Here is a 21,198-nt window from a genome sequence, read left to right on the forward strand (position 1 = left end):
ATTGATCAACAAGAGTGTTAGTTGAGTATTTCAAGGACATGAGGATGCTAGTCTCTTCTCTGAGATGGTCCTCAGAAGAATAAATGTCATCATTCCTTTGAGGGCTTGTGAGGCCTGTGAACTTGTGCGTGCGTGCTAAGTTGCTCAGTCATGCCCAACCCTTTGTGACCCCATGGACCGCAGCCTGCCAGACTCCTTTGTCCATGGAATTTTCCAGGCAAGAATACTGGAATGGGTTGCCATTTCCTCCTGTAGGGGATCTTCTGACTCAACAAACTCATGTCTCCTGCATCTTCTCCTTTGGCAGGAGTGCCACCTGGTAGAAGCCTTAACACCATCAGGGCAGTCCCCAAGGTCCTGTTTCTGGGCAGAGTAAGCTGCTTTGCTCCAGGGTTATCAGGCATGTTCCCATATGTATCCGTGCATTTATCAATTCAAGTTCTGGATTAAAGGCAGTGAATCACCTTGAGGATTATCTGTGATGTTGGAGCTTGCAGGAGTTTTAACAGCCAATTTGGAATCCAACACTATTGTTGAATTTAGAGGGAAAAAATATTCACATATAAGAAGCATATTGCACCCAAGGAGGATTAATCATTATTAAGAAGGAGGAGACCTATGATGACTGGCAGGGAAGGAATGTCTGGGAGAAATTGTGACCTGCTAATTTAATTAGTATCTGCACTCCTATTTGATTTCCTTCCTTGTCTAGGAATTTCGTTTGGCGTTGTATGTGCTTAGTCATTTTGTCATGCGTCAGACACTAGGGATCCAAGCACTGATGGGAACTGGGCTACATAGAAGCCTAAGAAACAGGTCCTGCCTTGTAAGGAGTAGCCAGCAGAGAATCTGATCCCAAGAAGTGCTTTAAAAACATCGATTGAAATGAATAGTACTTCGTAAAATTAAATGTGTTCATTGTTTGGGGGAGAGTAAAAAAGTAGTTATCCTGTAATATAACAGCTTCTTTTTCCCCTTAGAGATGCAGGGTTTTATACAGATTAAGGGTTCTAGATTTAGAGAAATTCACATGAAATCCAGGCTCAAATCCTGTCTCTGTCAACAGTCACCAGTGTGACCTTGGGCAAACTGCTTGACATCTATATGCCAGTTTCCTCATCTGTCCAACGAGATTAAGGCTAGTACTTACCTCAAAATGTTAAAAAAATTTCCAAGTGCTAGTATATGTAAATCACTTAGTCAGATATTTGATACATGTGTTCAATATGAAGAGCATTTTGAATTGCAAAGGATTTAAAAGGTCTCAAGGCTCACAAAGAAATAAGAGTAGGAAGTTCTCCGTTTGAATGACTGAAGATCCGGATGTGATTTGTGGTGGACGTGAGGGTAAATAGGTGGATGGAGGGGTGGATAGATGGACGGATGGATGGGTGGGTAGGTGGATGGGTGGATGGGTGGATGGATGGATGGGTGTGTGGAGGGGTGGATAGATGGGTGGATGGATGGATGGGTGGGTGGATGGGTGGATGGATGGATGGATGGATGGATGGGTGGATGGATGGATGGGTGGGTGGAGGGATGGATAGATGGATGGATGAGTGGATGGATGGATGGGCGGGTGGAGGGGTGGATAGATGGATGGATGGGTGGATGGATGGATGGGTGGGTGGATGGATGGATGGGTGGATGGATGGGTGAGTAGGTGGATGAATGAGTGGATGGCAGGATAATGGCAGCACAGGAGAGGGGTTAGCCCAGGGTCTCTTGTTCTATCTGGCCTCAGTAGAAGCTGTTTACATGTCCTACTGGATTTTATGTCATCTACAGGATTGGCAGGGTGTGGCAAAGTACCAGTGTGAGGCCCTGTCTTTCTTTCTACACAACCTACCGTGCATGATTCTGATATAGGGAAGCATCAGCATACTACGGTTTAGGGGTTTGATGAGGGAAGGCCAGGTAGGGAAGCAGGATGGTCAGGGAAGACATTCACGGTGAGGGAAACATTCGAGTGTCTTGGAGCAGTGTTCATCAGCAAGGAGGCTACTGCAATAGGACAAGTTTGGACTTGTTCTTAAGTTCTTACTAGACCAGTAATCTTGAGAAAGTAAGGGCTTCCCAGGTGGTGCTAGAGGTAAAGAGCCTGCCTGCCAATTCAGGAGATGTAATAGATGCAGTTTCAATCCCTGGGTGGGGAAGACCCTCTGGAGGAGGGCATGACAGTCCAGTCCAGCATTCTTGCCTAGAGAATCCCATGGACAGAGGAGCCTGGCAGGCTACAGTCCATGGGGTCACAACAAGTCAGGCACAACTGAAGCGACTTGTTGTGAGACCTAGGGATGCCATCAAATAAGAGGGGATCTTTGAGGAAGAGTTGAGATCCTGCAGGTGGGGCTGTGAGCTTGCAGAATTTGGGTTCTATTGAGAATTTATTCATTCTCTCAGTTTGCTTGGGCTTGAGGACATTTTGTTGTTCTTTTGGGTTATACTAAGTCTTAAGCATTCATAATTATTTCTTCCTTTTAAAGGTTCTGCTGTGAATTGTAATCATCTTATTTACCACTTTCAGTGACAATTTGAGAAGGGAGAAAAGTAACATTTAAGTGTCAAGAAATACATATTTATCCTTGTCCAACTTGGGTCTAGTGATTGGGACCTGCAAATTAACTGACAATAAGCCAATTAACAGGAGAAGAGATAAGGTGTATTTACAGGGGGTTAATTGCAGGTGTGTTTTGGGGACCTTCTGCTTCAGTTAGATATAAAACATTCAGATAAGATTTCTTTCTATATCTTTTTAGCTCAAATGTTTTCACTTTAAAATAATCTTTATACTAACTCTGAGGTCTGAGCTGTTCCCTACATGCCTTATCAGATACTGTGCTAGATTTAATCATATATAGTTACTTTTCACGGGTTATTCTATAAGATGTCTCTCTTTTATTTTTTTTTTTTTTCACAAACCAACCTAGAATTGGGGGTCACATAGGTCAAATGACTTATCCACTATTTATTAAAATAATGATGAATGATATTCAGTATGTGACATGCTCCCATGAGTTACACATTTCTTGCATGCTATGTATGACATGACCCCTCTCTCTTTTCTTTTCTTTTTTTAAAAAATATTTATTTATTTATTTGGCTGGACTGGGTCTTAGTTGGGGCATGTGGGATCTTTAGTTGAGGCATGCAGGATCTATTTCCCTGAGCAGGGATCCAACCCAGACCCCCTGCATTGAGAATGCAGAGGTTTGGCCACTGGACCACCAGGGAAGTCCCACGACCCCTGTATTTTGACTGAAGAAAGTGTATCAGTAAACAGTGTGTGACACTGATGTTAGTATAAGCAGGTGCTTATATCCTCTGTAATGTATTTTTAAAGACAAACTAGCAAGCATCATTTATCTGTTTATTGTTTCTAACAGGTGACTTATGATGATTTCCACAGGCTGTCTCATCCACCTCTACGTCCCAACACCTCAGCCAGGTAAAGCCCTGCCCTGGGCCACTGCCCAAGTGTATAGTAGAATGCTGAGACACATCAAATTGTCCACCCAGGGTATTGACCAGACTCCCAGGTGTTGTTTGGAAAACCTCCTCCACAACAGGTGGACTGGCGAGCATCCTTTGTCAGCTGATGCCGAGTTCACATTTCATGTCCAGGGGTGGGTGGACCCCCACAGTGGATGGCACAAGGCTACTTGATTAACGAATTCTCTCTGAGCAAATGTCCTTAAAGTCAGTTAGGTTTAAAAAAAAAAACCCAACTCTCTATACATTACTGCCCAGAGTACAAGAAAAGTACATTTAGTACATGTATCCAATTTATTTCTGCCAACGAGCCATCCTTAGGAAAAGAATGCACAGCCTGAAAATATGTGTTCTCAGCTCTGGGATTTCCCTTGCTAAGTCCCTTTATCCTCACAGGGAGTTGAAGAGCAGCAGAGAGCCCTTCTCCAATTTTCTCTTCAGTTTCTCACCCATCATTCTCTTAGTCTCTTTCTCCCTCCTGTCTTTTCTGGAAACATGGAAGAAATATATCCACTGCATGTAATACACACATCTCTTCTTGCCAGGTTAATGTGTCTGTTGGCCAACTAAAGGAAAACAACTTGAAGGTAAACACTGTATTTTTCATCTCTACCTTCAGTTTGCAGTAGTATTCAAGAATAAATTATGCTGAATAAATAAACCAAAATAGCCCTCTTTCCTCATTGTATAAACAATCTCTCATGGCAGGCAGGAGCTTATTTATAAGTCATATAGTAATAATAGCAGCCATATATTAAGAACTAACCATCTGAGAGTTTGTTATATATTGAGGAATCCTGGATTCCCAAGCCTCACACATGGCCAAATTCTAGTTACTCATGAGCCAGATCTATCAGAAGTGATGTGGCGGTTACGAGAAACATGGGGACTAAACCACAACATCTATTATCAAGCAACTTCAACTTTGACATGAAAGTCTGAAGAAACAAAATGCCCCATTATTTTATTTAATATAAAAATTGTATATATTTAAGATGTAAACATGATAACTTGATATACATATATATAATGAGGTATTTAAACACATAAATATGTACATATTGCTGCTGCTAAGTCGCTTCAGTCATATCCGGCTCTGTGCGACCCCGTAGACAGCAGCCCACCAGGCTCCCCTGTCCCTGGGATTCTCCAGGCAAGAACACTGGAGTGGGGTTTATATATACGCATATATATTAATGCATATACATACATACGCTGGTCCCATGGTTACTGTTTTTCTGTGTGTGGTTAAAGCACCTAATATCTACTCTAAGCATATTTCCAGCATTCACCTGTGTTGTTAACTATAGTTAGCATGCTGTACGCTAGATTTCTAGAGGGACTCATCCGATAAAACTGTAACTGTGTGCTCTTCTCTGACCAGCGTCTCCCCATTCCCCCTCTCCCCTTCCCCACAGCTGGCAGCACCATTCTGCACTCTGCTTCTATGAGTTTGATCTTTTTTTTTTAAAGATTCTGTCTATAAGTGAAATCACACAATATCTGTCTTCCTCTGTCTATTTTACTTAGTATCACATTTCACCCATGTTGTTGCAAATGGCAGGATTTCCTTCTTTCTCACAGCTGAATATGTGTGTGTGTGTGTGTGTGTGTGTGTACACGGCATCTTTATCCATTCATCCTCCGATACCCAAGAATATTTTTAAGAGTCCTGCTTCACTATGGATATCTGATTGCCTTGCTCTAAGAAGGTATGTTGACTCTACAGTTCCTGTGATCTTCCTCACTTTCCTGCACCATGAATTGTTGACATATTGAACCAACAAAGAGGTTTTCATATCTAAATCAAGCACATTGCCTAGCAGGTCTTATTAATGGTTTTAACTCATCTGAAGTTCACAACAACCTTATGAGGCAGGTACTATCATCACCCCCATTTTACAAGTAAGGGAACTAAGAAGCAAAGAGGCATTAAATCCTTGCTCGAGGATACATATCTGTAATTTCAGAAGCTGTGCTTTTAACGCCCACCCATTACACTCCCCAGGTTGGGTGCACTTAATATGCGTTGCAAAAATAACTGCTAACTAGAGTGATTAAAGAAGAGATTGTTCTTGTTATGTTTCTCAGGCAGACAGGGTTCTGCCCAAAATCTTTAAAGCATTTAGCTCTCATTGAAAGTAGCATCGACATATATACACTGCTGTGTGTAAATCAGATGGCCAGTGGGAAGCTGTTGTCCAGCGCAGGGGGCTCAGTGCTCTGTGATGGCCTGGAGGGGTGGGGCGGGGGGTGGGAGGGAGGGAGACTAGAGAGGGAGGGGACAGATGTATGCGTGTAGCAGATATACTTTGTTGTTCAGCAGAAAATAACACAGCATTTGTAAAGCAACTATACTCCAATGATAAAAAAATTTTTTAATAAAAAAATTTAAGTCTTATTTAGAAAGCCCAGTGGGAATAATAATGGATTCCTCAAAGAGAGACCAAGCTCTGACCACAACAGTTGGTCCCTTTATCTGCCCCATCCTTTTCCTCTCCCCTACCTTCTCTTCAGTCCCATTAGGCGCTCCAGCCCTTTGACTGCTCCTCAAGGCGTCAGTCTTGTTCAGATCAGACCGGAACCCCAGAGCGAGTCACTAACAGCACTCTTGCCATGCCCTCCGCTTCCAGCAGGCTTGTCATTCTCCAGTCCCCATCTTCATACACCCCGAACTTCAGCCTAGTCCTGTGTTTCACCTTCTTGCCTCCCCACCCAGCTTTCTGAGTGCCCCTGGAGGGGAGCCCTGACCATGCTGGTGAAAGGAAGAAAGAAAGTGAAGTCGCTCAGTCGTGTCCGACTCTTTGTGACCCCATGTACTGTAGCCCACCAGGCTCCTCCATCCATGGAATTTTCTAGGCAAGCGTACTGGAGTGGGTTGCCATTTCCTTCTCCAGGGGGATCTGCCCAACCTAGGGATCAAACCCAGGTCTCCCGGGTTGTGGGCAAACGGTTTACCGTCTGAGCCACCAGGGAATCCAGACCATGTGGTGTACGCTGTGACAGATGTACAACCTCTGATGCAGCTGGAACCCAGGAGCACTCTGCAGTCTTCCCTGTGTCCCTGCTTTCTCTCGGGGACCATCCAAGCTCTGCTCCGGAGTTTCTAGTTCTGTTCTTACTTAGTTGAGGCACTTGGATAAATCACTTAAGAGCTTTATATTTTGCTCTCTTCATCTGTAAGAAGACTGATTTAGATCAGTATTCTTTTCCTTTTTTATTTTTGGCTGTGCTGGGTCTTTGTCGAGGCATGCAGCCTTACCCTGTTGCAGGGCAGGGGCTTCTCCTGTTGGGGAGCACGGGTCCTCGGGCACGTGGGCTCAGGAGTTTGGGTTCCCAGGCTCCAGCGCGCAGGCTCAATCATTATGTCTCAGGCTTAGATGCTCCTCAGCCATGTGGGATCTTCCCAGATCAGGGACCGAACCCATGTCTCCTGCATGGGTAGATGGATTTTTTGCCACTCAGTCACTAGGGAAACCCTACCCTGGGTTTTAAAAGATAGCTTCCACCACCTCATCACTCAAAAACTAATGAAATTCAGTGTGTTACCAGCTAGTTTGAGCTCTGATGTGTTCCAGTTTCTCTTACAGAATTGCCCAAGGTCAGCTACTCTTCCTCTGCGGGTGGAGGGCCAGTCCTTGCCTCTTGCTGGTCTGAGATGCTGTTTCTTGCCGCCAGCACTCTGCACCATGTTGGTGCCAGCTAGGTCTTCACCTCTCATTTGGGGATTGGCTTCTCTCAAACCCACTCTCAGCCCCGGGAGCCGGTGAGGGTGTATTCTCTGGCCCAGCCAGTACTCTGCACACTGCATCACCCTCCACTAGCCAGGGAAAAGGAAAATGTGACAGAAAGAGCAAATTTGGTCACTGGAAACGGAGATAAAAAAAGGATCTGGCCTTGCGCAGAAACAAGCTCCTGATACTTACTGTGCAAACTATTAACCTCTAGGGTGCAGAGTCCAGTGTCATGTTTTCCTCAACTTTGACATCAATCATCATGTAAGTGGTTGGGGCTGGAGGGCGCAAAGGGTGTTACATGGAAAATCCCAAAAGAAGGGATCACAATAGTAAGACGTTCATTTTTATTTGTGGTTCTTCTGTAGCTAAGTCATGTCTGGCTCTCTGCGAACCCATGGATTCTGGAGTGGACCCTGGAGGCAAACTCTACCATTCCTAGCCCATTTGTTCAGTTACCAAGTGAGTTGCTAACTCTTTGTGACCCCTTGGACTGCAGCACACCAGGCCTCCCTGTCCTTCACCATCTCCTGGAGGAGTTTGCTCAAACTCTTGACCATTGAGTTGGTGATGCCATCCAACCATCTCATCCTCTGTCGCTCTCTTCTCCTCCTGCCCTCCATCTTTTCCAGCATCAGGATCTTTCCCAGTGAGTTGGCTCTTTGCATCAGGTGGCCAAAGTTTTGGAGCTTCAGCTTCTGTATCAGTCCTTGCAATGAATCTTCACGGATGATTTCCTTTAGGATGGACTGGTTTGACCTCCTTGACCCCAGATCTTTTCAGTTCTCTTCCTTGCTCAGTAATAGGAAAGAAAAGTAATCTAAATGCTACACACATGCATTCATAGCATTGTTTCTTTCTTTTTCTTTCTTCTTCTTTGGCTGCACCCTTGGGAATTTTAGTTCCCCAGCCACGGATGGAACCCAGCTCCTCCACAGTGAAAGGGCAGAGTCCCAACCATTGGACCAGCAGGGAGTTCCCCATAGCATTGTTTCTTTTAAGATATGACAGTATATTCAGGACTTTTGTGCATCTTAATTGCTCACCTCTATTGAAAGCTGGTTCTTCGTCACATCTTTCCATGTTTTTTGATCTTTCACTAGAGTTTTTTCTCCTCTGAAGGATCTATCACGGTCTATTGTAATTGTCCATCTACTTCAAGACTGTGAGTTCTGAGAACACCTTATGTTTGACATGGTCACAGGCTATCCCTGTATCCTGCATTGCCAGACACAATAGGGGGAGATGATTTCTTGGGATTTTCTAGACAAACAGGCATGTTGCCTGTGAATAAACACAGTTTTTAAAATCTTTTTTAAAACTGAAATATAGTTAGTTTGCAATGCTGCATTAGTTTCAGATGTACAGCAAAGCATCAGTTATATATACTTTCTCCAGACCTTTTTCTGTTATGGGTTATTACAAGATATTGAATGTATTCCCCTGTGCTATATGTAGGCCCTTGTTGTTTATCTGTTTTATATATAGTCGTGTGCATGTGTTAATCCCAAACTCCTAATTTATCTCCTCCTTCACTGCCACCCCCTCCCCCAACTATCCCTTTTGGTAACCATAAGTTTGTTTTCTATGTCTGGAGTCTATTTTGAATAAAGATAGTTTTACTTCGTTATTTTCAATTTTTATGACTTTTTTTTTTTTTTTGCCTTTGACACTGGCTAGTACCTTTTGAACAATGCAGAATAAAGGTAGTAAGAGCAAACATACTTATTTTGTCTTTCATTGCAGGGAGAGAGCATATAGCATTTCATCATTAATGCTATACGTAGTTCCTTATATAGCATCAGTATCTTCCTTTTCCTGTTTTGCTAAGTAGTTTAAAAATAAATGGATTTATCAATAGCTGGTGAGAAGTTGCTCTGTAACACAGGGAGCCCAGCCCCATACGCTGCGATGACCTAGAGGGGTGGGGTGGGGAAGGGGAGGGAGGTGATATGTGTATGATTATGGCTGATTTGTGTGTTGTATGGCAGAAATCAACACAACACTGTAAAGCAATTCTTCTCCAATTAAAAAATAAATGGGTGCTGAATTTTGTCAGCTGTCTTTTGGCATCCATTTCATTGGTCACATGGTTTTCTCCTTTATTTTCTTAATATATTAATTATGTTGACTGATTTTTGAATCTTGAACTACCCTTGAATTTCTAAGATAAACCCTATTTGATCATTATATATTACCATTTCAATATATTGCTGTGCTTTATCTGAGAATGTTTTGTTAGAGATTTTTCATATATGTTCATGAGGGATATAGATGTTCAGGTTTTTTTTAAATGTAACATCTTCTTGATATCTAGGCTTCCATGAATATGAGGGGAAAAAATAACATAAATAACTTAAAATTTACATAAGTTACTAACCATTTAATGGTGCTAAACTCTAGTAGGTCTGTTTAGCTGCAAGTAATGAGAAGCAACTGGAGCTAGCTTAAGCAGCTGGCTCTGATCCTGAGGTCAGACAGGAGATGGGTCCCTCAGTCTCTGCAAGGACCTGGAGCTGCAGACCACCAAGCCTCCCACCTCTCTGTCACTCTCCCTATTCCACAGCTTCATCCTTCCTACTTTTCAGACTTTTGCTCTCTCTGCTTTTCTGATGCTTATGGCAATTCCTAAGCTTATTAGTAATAAATAAGTACAGATATAAGGCCTAGAAAGGTTCAGAAACATTTTTAATGCATCACTAGTCAAGTTCAGTTCAGTTCAGTTGCTCAGTCATGTCCGACTCTTTGTGACCCCATGAACCACAGCACTCCAGGCCTCCCTGTCCATCACCAATTCCCAGAGTTTACCCAAACTCATGTCCATTGAGTCGGTGATGCCATCCAACCATCTAATCCTCTGTCGGCCCCTTCTCCTCCTGCCTTCAATCTTTCCCAACATCAGGGTCTTTTCAAATGAGTCAGCTCTTCACATCAGGTGGCCAAAATATTGGGGTTTCAGCTTCAACATCAGTCTTTTCAATGAACACCCAGGACTGATCTCCTTCAGGATGGACTGGTTGGATCTCCTTGTAGTCCAAGGGACTCTCAAGAGTCTTCTCCAACACCACAGTTCAAAAGCATCAATTCTTCGGTGCTCAGCTTTCTTTATAGTCCAACTCTCACATCCATATATGACTCTTGGAAAAACCATAGCCTTGACTAGATGGACCTTTGTTGACAAAATAATGTCTCTGCTTTTTAATATGCTGTATGGGTTGGTCATAACTTTCCTTCCAAGGAGTAAGCATCTTTTAATTTCATGGCTGCAGTCACCATCTGCAGTGATTTTGGAGCCCAAAAATATAAAGTCAGCCACTGTTTCCACTGATTCCCCATCCCTGCTAGTCAAATCCATGCACAATTGTAAGGTAATAAATTAGTCTTAGTCTGAGAAAAAGGAAGAATGATAGAATCAATGGATCAAAGTGAAAATTTCATTAGTAATGATTATAGCTAAAACTGACTATGTACATGGACTTCCCTGGTGGCTCAGTTGTAAAGAATCCACCTGCCAATGCAGGAGGCCTGGGTTCCATCCCTGGGTCAGGAAGATCCCCTGGAGATAGAAATGGCAACCCACTCCCAGTGATCTGGGAAAATCCCATGGACAGAGGAGCCTGGTGAACTATGGTCCATGGAGGTCTCAAAAGGGTCAGACATGACTTAGTAACTAAATAGCAATCACAACACTAAGTGCATACTATATGCCAGAGCCCAGGTAAGCACTGTATTTGCTGTATCTTATGTGATCTTAACTATTTTCTTATGGATAGAAGGCCATGTTATCCACATAGTTTCAAGTTGAGGCTTAGGTGAAGTAACTTTACCTAATTCTCTCTGAATTATAAATTTCAATATTGCTGCATCTAAATATAGTGAAGTCTTCTGGGTGTGACACAGATCTTTTGAAAAAAGAAGAAAGCAGAATGTAAAAACTTCTAACCTTCATATTGTATGTGAGTTTAATTTATTGCACTTATGGCAATATAAGGATGTTGCTAGCAACATGCTACAGTAAGACTTATCAAATAGTGGTGCTGCATAGTCAAATGATAAGACCAGTATTTATTTATTTTTAATTAATTAATTTATTATAATTGGAGACTAATTACAATATTGTGGTGGTTTTTGCCATACATTGACATGAATCAGCCATGGGTGTACATGTGTCCCGCACCCCAAAACACTCTCCCACCTCCCTCCACAACCCATCCCTCTGGGTTGTCCCACAGGGACTGGCTTTGAGTGCCCTGTTTCACACATCAAACTTGAACTGTTAATCTGTTTCACAGATGGTAATATACACGTTTCAATGCTATTCTCTCAAATCATCCCACCCTCGCCTTCTCCCACAGAGTCCAAAAGTCTGCTCTTTACATATGTGTTTCTTTTGCTGTCTCACATATAGGGTCATAATTACTATCTTTCTAAATTCCATATATATGCATTCATATACTGTATTGGTATTTTTCTTTCTGACCTACTTCACTCTGTATAATAGGCTCCAGTTTCATCCATCTCATTAGAACTGACTCAAATGCATTCTGTTTAATAGCTGAGTAATATTCCACTGTGTACGTGTACCACCACTTTTTTATCCATTCATCTGCTGATGGACATCTAGGTTGCTTCCATGTCCTAGCTATTGTAAATGGTGCCGTGATGAACATTGGGATACATGTGATGCTTTCAATTCTGGTTTCCTCGGTGTGTGTGCCCAACAGTGGGATTGCTGGGTCATATGGCAGTTCTATTTCCAGTTTTCTAAGGAATCTCCACACTGTTCTTCATAGTGGCTGTACTAGTTTGCATTCCCACCAACAGTGTAAGAGGGCTCCTTTTTCTCCACACCTTCTCCAGCATTTACTGCTTGTAGACTTTTTGATAGCAGCTATTCTGACTGGCATGAGATGGTACCTCATTGTGGTTTTGATTTGCATTTTTCTCATAATGAATGATGTTGAGCATCTTTTCATGTATTTGTTAGCCATCTGTATGTCTTCTTTGGAGAAATGTCTGTTTAGTTCTTTGGCCCATTTTTTGATTGGGTCGTTTATTTTTCTGGAATTGAGTTGCAGGAGTTGCTTGTATATTTTTGAGATTAATTCTTTGTCAGTTGCTTCATTTGCTATTATTTTATCCCATTCTGAAGGCTGTCTTTTCACCTTGCTTATGGTTTCCTTCAATGTGCAAAAGCTTTTAAGTTTGATTAGGTCCCATTTGTTTATTTTTGCTCCATTACTCTGGGAGGTGGATCATAGAGGATCCTGCTATGATTTATCTCAGAGAGTGTTCTGCCTATGCTTTCCTCTAGGAGTTTTATAGTTTCTGGTCTTATATTTAGATTAGTAAGATCACATCTTATCATGTGTGTTTCCATACAATTTGTGGAATTATTTGTTCTAGTTCTCTGAAAAATACCATTAGTAGCTTGATAGGGATTGCACTGAGTCTATAGATTGCTTTGGGTAATATACTCATTTTCACTATATTGATTCTTCTGATCAATGAACATAGTATATTTCTTCATCTGTTTGTGTCATCTTTGACTTCTTTCATCAGTGTTTTATAGTTTTCTATATATAGGTCTTTTGTTTCTTTAGGTAGATTTATTCCTAAGTATTTTATTCTTTTCATTGCAGTGGTGAATGGGATTGTTTCCTTAATTTCTCTGTTTTCTCATTGTTAGTGTATAGGAGTGCAAGGGATTTCTGTGTGTTAATTTTATATCCTGCAACTTTACTATATTCATTGATTAGCTCTAGTAATTTTCTGGTGGTGTCTTTAGGGTTTTCTATGTAGAGGATCATGTCATTTGCAAACAGTGAGAGTTTTACTTCTTCTTCTCCAATCTGGATCACTTTTATTTCTTTTTCTTCTCTGATTGCTGTGGCTAAAACTTCCAAAACTATGTTGAATAGTAGTGGTGAGACTGGGCACCCTTGTCTTGTTCCTGACTTTAGGGGAAAAGCTCTCAATTTTTTGCCATTGAGGATAATGTTTGCTGTGGGTTTATCATATATGACTTTTATTATTTTGAGGTATGTTCCTTCTATGCCTGCTTTCTGGAGAGTTTGTATCATAAATGGGTGTTGAATTTTGTCAAAGGCTAACTGTGCATCTATTGAGGTAATCATATGGTTTTTATCTTTCAATTTGCTAATGTGGTGTATCACATTGATTGATTTGTGAATATTGAAGAATCCTTGCATCCCTGGGATAAAGTCCACTTGAAGACCAGTATTTATTATAGTAAAGAAGCTTTTGTATTCTCAGTAACCAACTGAGCACTTCTCTAGCAGAAGAATATCAGAAAGAAAGGAAAATAACTTTGGTGCTAAGAAGGAATTTTGTGGGAAAAAAAAACCATAAAAAATTTTTATGAGAAAAAAACGCTTTTTTCTTATAAAATTACTACATTATTAAGAATTTGTAAATACTAAATGCTAGGTGCTCTGATACATGCTTTATTTTCATTGGCTTATTTGCTAGTCACAGCAACCCCCAACTAGGTATCATTAGCCCCATTTTAGAGATTGAAAAACTGAGTTTCAGGAACTTTCCCAGGAATCACAGCAAGTAAGCAGCCAGTCCATATTCTGTTAATACCTTGTGTGGTGGCAGAAATTACAACACTGATGGATTCTCCACTTTGGATTGGTTGTGGCCCATTCATTATGGTTATTTTCAAAAAATAAGACAAACTAAAACATTGTCTGGAAATGTCTCAGAATTTCTTGTTGTGTTCCAGAGTAAGACAAGATGGTGAATCCAGAAGTTCTGAGATGCTCTCATTAGCTGTCAGCTCTAGACATTGCTACATTTCCCTGACTAGAGAAAAATACCAGCTTCTACAGCAGAGAGGCGCAGGGCTTATAGCCTTTCCCAGTTTTCTGAAAGTGCTAAAGACTGGAATGTCAATAGTCCTTCTGTGTGACATAGAGCAGGGCAAATACAAGCATCCACTGGCTGGAAAGTTGGCTGCACATGCTTATCTGTTAACGCAAACACAGCAAAGCAAACATGGCACAGAGACAAGGAGCAGGGGCTGCTGAGGCTGGCGAGAGTCTGCTGATCACACCCGGATGTTCATCCGCCCAGACATCTGGTGCCCTGGACAGAGCCAGGGTGGAACCCGGGAGGCCCTCCTCGGCCTCCTTCCATCACTCACATCACTCACTGCACTGATTTTGACCTACAATTTGAGCGGCAAAAGTCATTTGCAGAGGCTTTTGGGGGTGGGGAAGGGTGTGGTGGGGGGCGGGGTGCATATCACGAGTTGGCATCCAAAATGAAAACACCTTGAATGTTGATATTGATCCCAAGTGGGTTTTTTTTGTTTTTTTTTTAAAGACAAATGTCAAATCAAAGTGCTTCTAACTGCTGAGGTCCACAGGCAATGCTCAGAGTAGCTTGCTCTGGACTAAAAAAACCTTGGACAAATGGACCCCTTGGGGACTCTTTGCCCAGGGGACTTCCTAAAATGAAGGCTTCTATATCATATGAAAGCTCTTAGTGGGAGGAAATCCTCTCCTCTCCTTCACCAGTACACATCATCCCCATGGTCTTCACACCCACTCAAGCTAATAAATATGTGAATACACAGATGACTTCTTCAGTGATTGTTAGTTAATTGACAGTAAAATCTTGAGGGTAGCAATTTGATCATTAAGGGTTAGAACCCTCATTCCTTATGGTTTTCTATTTACTAAAATAGAAAAGTCATCATCCATGAATAGGTCAGATACACTTGTAGGCAAGTCTGGAAAAAGTCCTTGAGATGAATGGCCAATGTTACAAAAAGGTAAATTCTGTAGGGTACTGTGAGACAAAGGTCAAAGCTTTGACTATAATTTTTCCAGTAGTCAGGTATGGATGTTACCATTAGACCATAAAGAAGGCTAAGCACTGAAGAAGCGATGCTTTTGAACTGTGGTGTTGGAGAAGACTCTTGAGAGTCCCCTGGACAGCAAAGAGATCAAACCAGTCGATTCCAAAGAAAAACAATCCTGATTATTCATTGGAAGGACTGATGCTGAAGCTGAAACTCCAATACTTTTGCCATCTGATGAGGAGAGCCGACTCATTGGAAAAGACCTTGATGCTGGGAAAGGGTTAGGGTTAGGGTTAGGGTTAGGGTTAGGGTTAGGGTTAGGGCAGGAGGAGAAGGGGACGACAGGATGAGATGGTTGGATGGCATCACCAAATCAATGGACATGAGTTTGAGTAAGCTCTGGGAGATGGTGAAAGACAGGGAGGCCTGGCGTGCTGCAGTCCATGGGGCCGCAAAGAATCGGACACGACTGAGTGACTGGACAACAACAACTGTGAGACAAGGTGAAGATTAATACACAGAGCACTATCTCACAGTTCTGCTTGTCTGTCTGTCTGTCTTGAGAAGTAATGTGTCTCTGGGAAAGGCAGAGACAATGTGTGAACATTCTCAAGGGAGTCAAGCTGATGATAAGATTTCAGGCTTCCTTCCAGGTCAGGAAAACTGAAATCCAGTGCTTCTAAAGCATTCCAAAATCATCCTTGAACTTCCTTTATGTTGCAGGCACTGCTGGGTGCTGATGGCATAAACATGAAGACCAGTTCTCTTCAGAAACATAGGGATGGCTGGGGAGATACACACACAAACAGACTATTTAGACTGGGTGAGGAGCTGCTGTATCAGAGTTACGTGCAGGGCACCATGGGAGCCCAATGCAGGCAAGGGAGGGAGTCAAGAAATGCTTCTGAGCGATGCTGTTTGAGCTGAATCCTAAAAGACTGAGTAGGAGAGGGCCACATGGAGATGTGGAATTGAGGGCACAACAGAGAGTGTGGTCTTGTCAGATCCTGCAGTGGCAGTTGGGAAGGATCAGGAAACGAAGCCAGAGAGACAGGGGCCTGGTAACAGAGGGACACGATCATCCCCATCGGCAGATGAGGGAAGTGATGTTTAGGGAGAGAAGGTCCAGTGCCCACGATTTCAAGTCAGACAGTCCTAAATTCAAGTCTCAGGTTTGCACCTTTCACACAGAGTGAACATCTGAGCTGTTTATCTTCTGTGTCTTGGTTGCCTGATCTGCAAACTAGAAATAATGACAGTACCCAGCTAATAGGGTGCTGGGCGGATTAAATGAGGCATGCAAAACCTGTAATGTCATTTCAGCACATTGTAAGCACTTGATAATGATAGATAATGATAGAAATTAACTTTCTGAAAATGTATAACTTTGCTCAAGATTGCACAGTAAATGTCAGAATGTGGATCTGAACCCATCGACAGTGAACACCTGGGGAGATGGTAGGAGGGACCTGCCCTGGGTGCTGGCAAGGTGGGGTGTGTGTGCAAGCTCGACAGAGAATTTTACAACTACCATCAAATTGAATAAGCCATTCGTCTGCTTTTCATTATTGTCAAGCATAGGGCATTCCAAACATTGTCAGTGATAAAATACCCCCTCTTCCAATATTTTCTCTTGTTCTAAGAATTTCTAAACAATCGCCGCGTGGTTACTATTGAATGTTAATAATACTTATGAACACCACAGGGGCCTCCAACACACACTGTAAACTAGAATCTGATCCCTGCCTGGATCCCAAATTTAGCAGAGCATAGTTTTCAAGTGATTGCTCCAGCCACTTCGTTTCCCTGTTTTAAATGTTAGACATTAAACATTAAACGTTAAACATTCCAAATGATCACACAGGGTGACAGAATTGAAGTGACTCAGGTTCTGTGTCTTTGTCTTTCAATCTTCGCGCTAACATTGTTCATTCTGAAGCTATTGTTTCAACAAGGGAATGTGTACTCCCCCAGGGATTGGAACCATCAACTCTGCCCAAAGTGTGCTTGAATGATTGTCAACTATTAAAAAACTTTGTAGACAAAATGTTTATTAGAGAATAAGGAATTAAAATGGGCTAATCTAAAGCTATTAACTGCAAATCATTTTTTTTTCATACCGAAGAGGGTGTTTAAGTTACCTGCTGAAGGTTTTAAATACCAAAAAGAACTCAGCTCTGCAAGTCTGTCAGGCTTTAACACCTCTGCCAGTGTTTCTCATCTTCTACATTGACTGCTACAGGGCTCTGACCATCCATCCCTCTGTCTCCTGCTTTCTTCTGGAACCTAGACACTCCTATCAGCGGGGTTAGTTACTCAGGTTCAATTGTGTCCCTCTGAGGCTGTAATTAAATGCAAAATTATCAATTGAGATAGGCAACACCTTAGCACTGAGTGGCCTCTGGGGTGGAGAGCTCCAGATGAGGCATCACCTTCGGGGGTGGGAGGCAGAGGGAGCTGGGCTGCAGAATGAGGGCGCTGATCCCCTGGGGGTAACATGGAGAAGATGGCCCAGGGGGGAGGACAGGCCAGATGAGTGACCTGGCTCTCAGGGAGGCAGCCTCAACCATGAAGTTTTTCCAATTTACAGTGTCACCCAAAGAAGAGGAGTCTACATGTGCTCTTGGTTTTCTGCTGGGTTGGAGGGGAAAAAAAAAAAAATCCCCAAAGCCTTGGAACTGATTACAGCAGATGATGGGTGCTCTTGTAAACACACCAGGAGAAGATAAGGGCTGCATGCTTTTGAAAAGAGAATTCTAGTCAAGTGACCAAAAGCCTACACGTGACAAGATGGTAGCCTCTGGGTCTATACACCCTCCTTGTTAGAAGCCTAGTCTTCCAGCTCATTGGAAGTTTTGATGAAAGATCACTGCAGAGTTCACAAAACATGATCTACAGAATGACGCTGGGCCCTTGAGATGGCCAGTTGCCACCAGCTCTTTTCATTATCTCATGATGTGAATGTTAAGTCAGTTAGTCACCTTCTGTTTATTGGGAATTTATTTTGCCTCAGGCGCTTTGACCCTGGAGATACAGTTATGAATGAGAAGAACACAGTCCCTAGCCTCACTGGGATTAGAGACTAGCAGTGCTGACAGACCTTAACTTATACATACACATTAAATAATTTCAAGTGAGTGAAGTGCTGTGAAGGAAAGGTACAAGGTGCCATGGGGTGGGGAGTGTGGTGGGCTGAGGGTCAGCACCTTATCTGACCCCCTTATGAGTAGATAGGGTAAAAATAGGATGGACTGGAAGAATTCAACAGTGGCAAATCTTAGTGGGAAAGCAAGAATAATGGAAGGCTAGGAGTAACATGGTGAGAGTTCACTAGAAATCGCTGATGTCTGCCAGTGGTGGTTATGGGAAGCTCTCTGGCACACTCAGACTAAGATATATTTAGGAGTGACTTACACTCACACGGCTTTATCTTGAGGAAATCAACATTTCTGGATAGAAATACGTTTCCAGATTGCACATAGGCAGTTAATACACACAGCAGTAGATAGGGTAGAAAAACCAACTCTGGCCAAAATTCCCTCAAAAGGACTAGATAAAATTAGTGCTCACTTAGGGACCCTAGGACAAGCCAAACACACTTGTAGTGAAGAAAGACACAGTGAGGAAAAAGACTTAACAAAAGGAAGATTTTTCAAGAAGGAAGGGAAAGGATGCAGCCCAGGTCAACAATTTAACATTTGAAAAATGGATACCACAGACTCAACAAATAGTTAGACAACATGTTAGATGACAGACATGTGCAAGAGCATGCACCAGAACTCAAGAAGAGCTATTCAGTAGACTCATTCAAATGGAAACAGAGGTAGCCATGCAAAGTTGGCCAGAATTCTGGCTGCAAAAGCAGAGGGAATAAATCTATGAGAAATCTCTGGTTTCCCTAATCTGTGGCCAATTAGAAATGGTGAAAGCACTTTACATAGGTGCTCTTTCACTGCCAAGATTCCTCCTAAATAGAAATAAGAGATATTCAGCTGTACAGTTGGCATGGACTATAGAAAGTTGATTCAATTCAACCGAGTGTTGTCCCTGGATGGAAGATGGCCTTTACTCCAGATAAGAGTTTTATTTCCAGAAACAGCTGGATCCATTGTCCACCTGGATCTTATTACTTTTCATGGTCTGGAATGGTTTTATTTATTATTTTGCTTTTTATTGTGAAAGTCTCCCTAGTCTAGTATTTATAGGTTATGAAGACCAAGACCTTGATTATGTAGTTCACAGATACAGTCCCAGCTCTTACAGTCCTTGGATCAGAGGAGGCAGTGATGTAAGCATTTAAGGAATAAGTGGATGATGCAACGTGAAGATTGGGATGTTTTGAACACACAGCTTTGGCCAGGCAATGAGGGAGGCACATTCCAGGTCAGTGATCACAGTAGAGGCCAATCTACTTTGCTCCAACCGGAGAAACCTCTCACATTGAAGAAGACCCACACTGCAATTCTAAGACTGAACAGGAGATGAATAAAACATGTTGAAAGCTTCACTCTTCCAGGATATAAGCTGAACCTTATAGATAACCAAAGAAAAATGAGTTTAATTTTCAACGTGTTGAGTGTGGGTTTATCTATTCTCCCTCCAGGTGGCATTACTAAAGTCAGCCGTTGGACATACAAGTCTGGAGTTCAGGAGAGAAGTTGAGACTGGAATTAAACTTAGAGAAGATACATATTCATTTAGCTGAACTGTAAAGTGTGGGAAGGTAGCAGGGTAAGATAGGGCTGGAAAGGTTGTTTGGGAATAGCATGCCAAAGGATTTAAAAGAGAAAGATGAATTCTGAGCCTTGAGGAGGAAGATAATGATGATGACTAGTTTATCTGCTCAACCAGAATAGCTAGGGTCAGCACTTAGGGGTGGGGACCAGTGCCTAAGCCTTGTGCCTTCAGAGGTGGTACACCCAAGCATAAGGGCTCCCAGATGCCTCCATTCACCCCAGCTCCCTTCCAATGAGCCTCTGCCCGCAAAGGAAAACAAAGGGAGCAACAACAGGTGAAGATGATGACATAGTGACCAAATGGACTCCCAGCAGGGTGTGTCTTCTGCTTGGAAGGAACTGAATGTGAAATTAATCATGTGAAGACAGAGAAAGTGATCTTAAGGGGAATATTGTGATATTTTGATGTAAGAAGAATTGCATATTTGATCTTTCTCTCTGATTGTTGACATACAGCTCCGAAAGCCCTTGGAATTTTCTGAGCCACAGGGGTGAGAAGAGCATCTTCTGTTCTTTGTAAGAAGCCTGGTTCAAGCCTACCTGAATGTATGCTAAGGAGATGACTCTGGGGAGTGGGAGCTGGTTGCCAGGGAAGCCAGCCAGGTGGTTGGAGGGTTAGAACTTTCATCCCTACGCCTCTTTACACCCACCTCTGGGGAAAAGAGAGAGGCTGGGGATTCATTTAATCAGCAGTGACCAAGGACTGAATCAATCATGTCTGTGTAACTGAACCTCCATAAATACACTAAATGAAGAGGTTTGGAGAGTTTCCGGGTTAGGGAACACATAGGGCACTGGGAGGGTGATGTCAACATGCAACCCCAAAGCCGAGAGTTATATTTTACTCAGCAGAAATTTTTAGGACTTAAGCCCAGTAGGCAGCATCTCAAGTATCCCTGAGAGAACTGCTCAGAGGAGGTGAGGGGAGGAGCCAGGTTATATAGAAGTTTTGCAACAAAGGACGGATAGTCTGATGGTCAGAAGTTTTTTTGTAGGACTTCCCTGGTGTCCAGTGGTTAAGACTCTGTGATCTCAATGCTGGGGGCCCAGGTTCAAGTCCTGGTCGGGGAACTGAATACTACATACCTCAATGGAGAGTTTGCATGCTGCAGTAAGAGCAAACTTCTTTCATGAGATGTAACAGGCAAATAAATATTTTTTTGTTTGTTTCTTTAAATTAAAGAAAACCAGATATCCCCAGTTAAGGAATTCAGTGCTTTTCTATGTATGTGTGTGCTCAGCCATGTCTGACTCTTTGTGACCCCATGGACTGTAGCCCACCAGGCTCCTCTGTCCATGGGATTCTCCAGGCAAGAATACTGCAGTGGGTTGCCATTTCCCTTCTCCAGGGATCTTCCTGACCCAGGAATCAAACCCATGTCTAAGATTCTTGCCACTGAGC

At 42.5% G+C, this 21,198-nt stretch overlaps 1 long non-coding RNA gene across 2 annotated transcripts in view; it reads left to right on the forward strand.

Moving 5' to 3' along the window:
- Positions 1–21,198, forward strand: part of LOC122430826 — a 102,409-nt gene that overhangs the window by 51,473 nt on the left and 29,738 nt on the right. The window contains exon 5 of one of the 2 annotated variants that reach the window (XR_006266386.1): positions 3,387–3,449. The exons of the other annotated variant lie outside the window; for it this stretch is intronic. This is a non-coding gene — a long non-coding RNA (uncharacterized LOC122430826). Of the gene's footprint in view, positions 1–3,386; positions 3,450–21,198 lie in introns of those variants that run through there. 2 annotated transcript variants of the gene reach the window in all.

Source organism: Cervus canadensis, chromosome 29 (assembly GCF_019320065.1).
Source record: "Cervus canadensis isolate Bull #8, Minnesota chromosome 29, ASM1932006v1, whole genome shotgun sequence".
In the NCBI taxonomy this organism is placed as follows: Eukaryota; Metazoa; Chordata; class Mammalia; order Artiodactyla; family Cervidae; genus Cervus; species Cervus canadensis.